Source organism: Taudactylus pleione, unplaced genomic scaffold (genome assembly GCF_031769625.1).
Source record: "Taudactylus pleione unplaced genomic scaffold, aTauple2 ptg000043l, whole genome shotgun sequence".
NCBI classification, from domain to species: domain Eukaryota; kingdom Metazoa; phylum Chordata; class Amphibia; order Anura; family Myobatrachidae; genus Taudactylus; species Taudactylus pleione.
Genome location: NW_028284445.1, coordinates 4,840,319 through 4,848,300, shown reverse-complemented (window position 1 = coordinate 4,848,300; position 7,982 = coordinate 4,840,319). Strand labels below are relative to the sequence as shown.

Below are 7,982 nucleotides of genomic sequence, written 5' to 3'. Positions count from 1 at the left end.
TGAGTGTCATCGGCATAGAGATGATAATGGAGGTCAAAAGAGCTGATGAGTTCACCTAGAGAGGACGTATAGAGGGAGAAAAGGAGTGGTACAAGAACAGAACCTTGGGGAACACCTACTGTAAGAGGATGTGGGGGAGGAAGATAAGCCATGAGAGGAGACAGAGAACGATCAGTCAGAGAGGTAGGAGGACAGCCAGGAGAGGGCAGTGTCACGTAGACCAAGGGAGTGAAGGATTTGCAGCAGAAGAGGGTGGTCCACAGTGTCAAAGGCAGCAGAAAGGTCAAGGAGAACGAGCAGAGAGTAGTGGCCTTTGGATTTGGCAGAAAGGAGGTTGTTGCTGACTTTAGTGAGGGCAGTTTCAGTGGAGTGGAGAGAATGGAAGCCAGACTGAAAAGGGTCAAGGAGGGAGTGGGAGGAAAGAAAGGTGGTAAGGCGGTTGTAGACAATACGCTCAAAGAGTTTGGATGCAAGAGGGAGGAGAGAGATGGGTTGGTAGTTGGCGAGAGTGTTAGGATCAAGGGTAGTTTTTTTAAGAATGGGGGATACAAGGGCATGTTTGAATGCAGAAGGGACAGTGCCATATGAGAAGGAGAGATTGAGGTGGGCAAGATGGGAACAGGCACAAGGAGAGAGGTAGCGGAGAAGACGTGAAGGGATAGGGTCAAGGGGGGAGGTGGAAGGGGGCAGGGGGGGACTGGATAAGGGCCATTACTTCCTCTCGGGATACAGGGAAGAGGGATGTCAGTGTAGGTAAAATGGAAGGGATAGGGATGATCCGGGAAAGGAGGAGGTGTAGTGCTGGGGGACTGGTGGGATATAATATCCTGACGTATGGAGTCAATTTTAAATATAAAGGGGGAGATGTACTAAGCCATGGAGAGATGATGATAATGATGTCCTCCACAATGTGTTAGTCGACGGCGACTGCCTGACATCATCTTCTAGCGTGCGCTGACTAACGAAGCCGAACTTGGTCTTGAAGATTCAGTTGCAGGTGGCACAGTATAACTGCCTGCTAGGGTTGACTGTGTAGTTATAGGAGGGTTTCGAGCCAATTATCCGGATTTGGCGCTTGGCATCAGGATCTTCTAAGTGCAAATGTTCAAAGTTGTCAGTTCCATTTTTTACAGGATTTCGTCACTTCGTTCTACCTAGTGCAAGTTCCTCCCAGGTGTTGCGAGACAGGCCGCTCAAAGCCAGGACATCCTTGTACCGCAGGTATTGACCCGCAGCCTTGCGCTTTCCACTTGAAAGCTCGGAGTAGAAAACCGACTTTGGCAACCTTGAGTCATTCATGCGCACTAGGTGTCCACACCATCTCAACTGGCCCCTCATCAGCAAACACTCCATGCTGTTCATCTTAGTCCGATGAAGAATCTCGGAGTTTGGGACACACTCCTGCCAATTCACACGCAGAATTTGGCATTTCAGTTGTAGGCTGTCCAGTCTTTTAATGCCTTCCTTGTAGAGGCACCAGGTCTCAGAGGCGTACAGCAATAATGGAAGCATGATTGCTTTATATACAGCAAGTTTAGTCTGCAGCTGGAGATCGTGAGACTTCCAAACTCTCTGATTGAGTGTGCCGAAAGCAGCAACAGTTTTGGCAATATGTGTAGCAATAGCTGGGTATTGAAACGATTGTACTTCTTCCAGCTGTTTTCCACCCAGGGTCACAACAGCGTCGTTTGCAGGTGTACCATTTGCAGGTTGTTTTTGTATCTTGGTTTTCGACACGCTTATCACCAGGAGAATTTACGGCATGAGGCATCCAAGTGGCCAAAATATTGCTGCAGGTTTTCCATGCTGTCAGCCATAAGTCAAACATCATCGGCATACAGAACTTCTAACACAGAAACTTGTCTGACTTTACGTTTTGCCCTGAACCTGAAGCGAGATAGGTCGAAGATGCTCTGATCAGTCCTTACGTTTATGTCCACTGCAGTTTTTCAGAGCATCATTCATCACAGCAGCAAAGAAAATGGTGCAGAGTATAGAAGCCATTACACAGCCTTGCTTGACACGCTGGTGACTGGCAATCCATCTGTGAAGTAATTTTCATGTTGTACTCTGGCCATCATGCCATCATGGAATTGGCTCACTAAGTTAATCAACCTCGCAGGACATCCAATCTTCTCAAGCATAATCCAGAGAGCAGTCCTCGGTACCCTGTCAAAAGCTTTCTCAAGGTTGACAAAGCACATAGAGAGCCGATGTTGTTCCAGGCTTTTTTCTTGAAGTTGCTTACCAAAGAGTGCATCAACCGTGCCTCTATTAGGATGAAACCTTCATTGACTCTTCAGAAGAAAATGCTTTGCCAGCATGTTCAGACGTTTGTTAATGATACGACTCAGAACTTTACCAGCTGCACTAACGAGAGCTATGCCCCTGTAAGATCTGCAATCCGACAAATCGCCCTTACCTTTGTACAGTTTACATATAGAAGCGTTTTTCCAGTCCCGAGGTATGGCTTCTGCCTCCCAGATATTCAGTATCAGCTTGTATAGTCTGTTTGTTATATTTGTACTGTCATACTTATAGATTTCTGTGGGGAGACTATCTGAGCCAGGTGTTTTACCATTTTTGAGTCGGTTCACTGCTTGATGGAATTCCTCAAAAGACGGTGGGTCTACAAATTCTGATGCTGTTGGTTGGTAGACTCTCAAGCAAGCTTATGTAGGATAGGTCTACTCCCTGACTGCCAGGGTTTAACACTGTATTGAAGTGTTCAGCCCATCGTGCAAGAATGTCATCGGGAATAGTAAGTTGCTTGGTTATATCACGTGAGTAGACTGGGGCTGTCTTCTTACATCTGGGTCCGAAGACACTTTTGAGCCCTTCAAAGAACTGTGCAGTCTAGTTGGTATCTGCAGAATGCTGTGGTTCCTCAGCCTTTGCAAGCCACCATCGATTTTTCAGTTCTCACACCTTCAATTTGAGTTCCTGCTGGATTATTCTGCATTGCTCATAACATGTTGAATTCTTTAGGATGCACCTTGATTCCTCAACGAGCTTCCGTATATCAACATCATATTCATCAAACCAATCTGGTTTTTCTTTTGCAGTCTACCAATTACTCATGGCAAACTTTATGTAGGGATTTTGCATAAATAAGCCAGCCTTCATCAACTGATGCGCCCTCTTCAGGAATGGGTGTCGTCATATTACCAAATTCAGTGTCCAGTTTATGCTGTGTCTCCTCATCATGGACAAGTTTAGCAAATGCCAATTTAGATGGAATTTTATGTTCTGCTCTGCGTGGGGGCTTGTAGTTCAGCCTCACTTTAGATCCTATAAGGCGGTGATCTGTCCAACCTTGTGCACCGCGCATGGCTCTAGTTATCATATCCCTGAGATCTTTTCGTCGGACAATTACATAATCAAGAGGATGCCAGTGTTTAGATCGAGGGTGCATCCACAACGTGTTCTATCAAGTTGCCGGAAATATGCGTGGGTGATACTAAGGTTGAATTCTACGCACAGGGTTAGCAATGCAATGCCATTCGCATTGCAGTTCCCAACGCCATGCAGTCCTATCACATCAGTCCAGACATCGAGCTCAGTTCCAACACATGCACTAAAGTCACCAAGCAGAATAATTTTGTCACTGGAAAGGATGCTTTGCAAAACTTTATGTAGGTCAACATAGAATTGGAGCTTATTTTCTTCCAACGAGGTCAGGGTGGGAGCATAAACACTTATTAAGTGAAGGTGTTTTCTTTGGGTTGTGTGAAGTTGCAATGGGGGCTCCGACAAAGATCCAGCGATATTGATCCAGTTCGCAAAACCAACACTGCTGGATGATCTCTCAGTCGCAGATTTTCCAACCCAGTAGTAGTTATATCCACCCAGAGCTGCCCACTATCCGCCAGGTGTATTTAGCGAATTGCGGCAATGTCAATGTTATAGGGGGGACAGTTCTCTAGCAATTAATGCTGTTTTCCTTTGAGGACACAAGTTGCTGTCACTATCAAGTAAAGTTCTTACGTTCCAGGTTGCTATTAAAAAGGATTGAGTGCGTGCCTTCTTATGTTTCTTTTCACCGCATCGTTCTTATGTTCCAGGTCGCTATTACAAAGGATTGAGCTTGTGCCTTCTTATGTTTCTTTCGACCCTGTCGTTTTACAGGCTGTATTTGAAAAATGATAGTTAGGAGCTGATTGGTTGATACTTTATCTCTCTCCACTTTCTCTCTATCCAAGGCTTAATACATCTACCCTAAAGTACCAACCAATCAGCTTCTGTCATTTTGCTAGCACAGCCTGTAATATGACAGTTAGGAGCTGATTGGTTGGTACTTTATCTCTCTACGAGATTTCATAAATCTCCCCCACTATCTCCAAACACTTTTGTTTTCTTTCCCCTACTTAATCACGACACACCACCTCATGATGACAACAAAGACAATATTTAAAAAATTAACCAACAACATATACCTCCCGACCATCACAATTTTGGGACCCACAGTGGAGGAGGGGAAGGGGGTTAGCCAAAGTCTATTCAATGCAGAGAGGGACTGGGGGCATGCCAGTAGCTCCAGGAGCACTGACAAAATGGTGTCTCTCGCCTTCGGCACTCGTAGGAGTCCCGATCTGCTTTTGGAAAAAGTTGGGTGGTATGAATAACGCCATCACAACATTATCCACAACCAAACATGTATAACAGTATAGAAGAAAGGAAAAAAGCACACAGGAGTGCACAGGTAACATGCAGAGAATAAAAAGTTGAGAGCGTTCCAAAAAGTACAACAGTAAAGATGAAAAGAAAGAAGGTAATGCTAAGGATAATCTATATAATAAAATCTAGTGCTGATAAAATGGATGTCTATATGTTGGCGAGCGCATGCACACAATGTGCACCTACCACACAGTCTGATTAAAATAAAAACTTCCAAACACTGAGCACCCCACAACCCTGCCCCCACTCCATCTATTAACGTATTAATGACACTAGCCTTCCATAAAGTTTAAAGACACATTCCAGGCACATGCCTTGCACGTTAGGACCACTGTGTATATGCAGGGCCGTAGCTAGGGTAGTGGGGACGGTGCCGCTGCACAGAGCGCAACAGCCCTGAGGGCGGAACCAGCCGCCCACCGCAATCACTATACGCCGGGCAACTGCTTTATATTAATAAATGGTGCGGTGAACAGTGACAGGTCCCCCGGTAGCACGGTAGGGTCCTTGCAGTTATCTAGGAGGGGGCTGCTGCTTTGCAATCAGCAGTCACGTGAACTGCCGGCATCCTTTGCATCAGTCAAAAGACGTTCCGCAGGGGCTGCTGGGAAATGTAGTCCCTTCCACCTCTGTGACCAGTGTCACAGAGGTGGAAGGGACTACGTTTCCCAGCAGCCCCCGCGGGACGTCTTTGGCTGATGCAAAGGATGTCGGGTGGCTGGTGTAGTCGGGGGGCAGGGACCAGTAGCATGGATTGATGGTTAGGGCTAGACTATACAGCGCAGATGGACCTGTGACGTCACACCCACGTGACCCGGACTGAAAGGGGGAGGGGCAGGGATGGTAACGGGGGACCAAAAGTGTCCCTTCGCGGGCTCGATGCGCTCGCCACGCTTCGGGCACGGTAGCTCGCTGCGCTCGCCACAGTTATTTATTCCCCCTCTATGCCCTAGTGGATTGTTACGCAGGAGCGGTCCAGCCTCCTGCAGCAGTCACGTGGTGGATAAGTCACAGAGGTCCTTTCTCCAACTTGAAAATAGCAGCAACCATGGATGGATACATACAAGGGCAGCAGGTCTCTCCAGTGGGATCCCATCTGGCCATCTCTCTCTTCTCCTGCATGCAGAGACTCGGCAGTGCTAATGGTAAGTACTGACAACAGTAACTCCCCAGCAGTGCTGCTGTTTCCCCCTGCTGATAATTCTGTCATGGGCTGTGTGTGTGTGTGTGTGTGTGTGTGTGTGTGTGCTGAACCTACCTATGTATCTATGTTTGTTTACTGAGACTACATGGTGTGTGCATATGTGCTGAGACTGCATGGAGTGAGCATGTGTGCTGAGACTGCATGGTGTGTGCATGGTGTGTGCATGTGTGCTGAGACTGCATGATGTGTGCTGAGACTGCATGGTGTGTGCATGAGTGCTGAGACTGCATGGTGTGTGCATGAGAGATGCCGACATTCTGGCTGCCCCTTCCGGGAGGGGGCAGCCAGATCGACAAAACCTGGGGCGTGGCCGGTGCTTGTGGGTGGGACTGGGGGCGTGGCCATGTGATCGCTTCATTTTGGCCCTGCCCCCACTACACAATGACGATAATCTCGGCATTATGAAGCAGGGGGCGTGGCTAAAATGACGCAATTCGGCGTGAATCGCGTTACAGGCCCCTTGCTTCCGGGGATTCCCTTGTAATTGCGGTGGGGGGCAGGAGGGGTCGGCAGTTGCTGGGAGACTTGCCTGCCTTCCCGGGTGGCCTGGAGCGGCAACCGATTTTCGGGAGGCTCCCGACCAAATCGGGAGGGTAGGCAAGTATGGTGTGCATGTGTGCTGAGACTGCATGGGTGTGTGTATGCATATGTGCTGAGGTTACAGAGACTACATATGTCTGTGTACCTTGACAAAAATGGGAAGCAATCGGGAAGCCGACTGCCTAAATACCGGCAGCCGGCTTCCCGACTGTCTTATGTAGACGCCGGGAGACCGGCGCCCGGCATCACGATCGTAGTGATGCCGGGCGCCGCGAGCGGACAGCCGTTCTAGGTTTAGGGCTCCCGGGGGGGACTTAGGGTTAGGCACCCCCCTGGGAGGGTTAGGCTAGGGGGAGGGAGGGTTAGGCACCCCCGGGGGACTTAGGTTTAGGCAGCGGGGAAGGGGGTGATTAGGGTTAGGCACTTGTGGGGAAGTTAGGGTTAGGCACCCCTAAGGAGGGTTAGGGTTAGGTTAGTCTATACTTACCTATCCACGATCGGGATTTCCAGCGCTGTCGGGCTTCCGCTGCTTCTAACTCTGCTCCTGTCGGGCTGCCGCTGACGGGAATCGGCCGGCGGTATATCATACCCATTCCCCAAAAATCAGTCCATAAGTCTGTGCTTTCTGACTGAAGCAGTCATTCCATGCACACAGTAAACCCAGCAGAACATATATTGAAAAAGTAAAAATAAATATATGTCCCATTTATTATATTTTTTTTTGGGAGGGGGGGAGGGTCACCAATGCTCTTTCTCGCACAGGGCACCCCAAGATGACAAGTTATGGCTCTGTGTATACGCATACGAGCCAACGCAGTGACATCTGCAAAACAGAATATTCTATCAGCAACAAGGAGGTCCAGTGACAAAACCTAAAATACAAAAACTTTCTAAATATACATGGAAACATTAGGCGCTATCAGTTAAAAGTGTATTTCTATAAACAATATACAGTACATCAAGTTACTCATATGAAATATAATTTTTCCTTAGTATAACATGGATATTCTCAAAATGGCTAAATCTTGAAGTGTAAAAGGATTAATATTCAAGATTCTCTTTCTTTCTCTCCTAAAAGCACCACGGTTTGTAGCAAATCTTATATAAACGTGGATTACTTCAGCAATCCCTACATGATTGCCATTAACTGAATATAAAAAACTTTAGGTCATATCAAATGATCAGAAACGTCTACTTTCAAACTAAATTTCACCCCATCCAAAATACATTTCTCTATTTGACCTCTGACCCACGGAACGCAGTCTAAATGTACGTCGACACCACAATGTTGACAGTTATGAGATCAGCATGAACATGTCGACATCTGCAGAATGCTCACAATGTCAACATTCTGCAGGACCGGAGAATTAAGGGTTAGGCTGCGTCAAAGGAGGGTTACTGTTAGGCTACCTGAGTGGAGGGTGCGGTTAGGCACTAAGGGGTGGGTTAAGGTTTAACGACACTTACCACCGGAGGTCCAGCACGATGAGCTGGAAGTCATCAGAATGTCCAAGCAGAACGCTGAAGAGAGACCTGCCAAGCAGGTCGACAATACAACCAT

General features: G+C 47.5%; 1 pseudogene; it reads right to left on the bottom strand.

Moving 5' to 3' along the window:
• Positions 1 to 1,140: 1,140 nt before the first annotated feature.
• On the bottom strand, positions 1,141 to 7,982 carry LOC148537823 (uncharacterized; annotated as a pseudogene).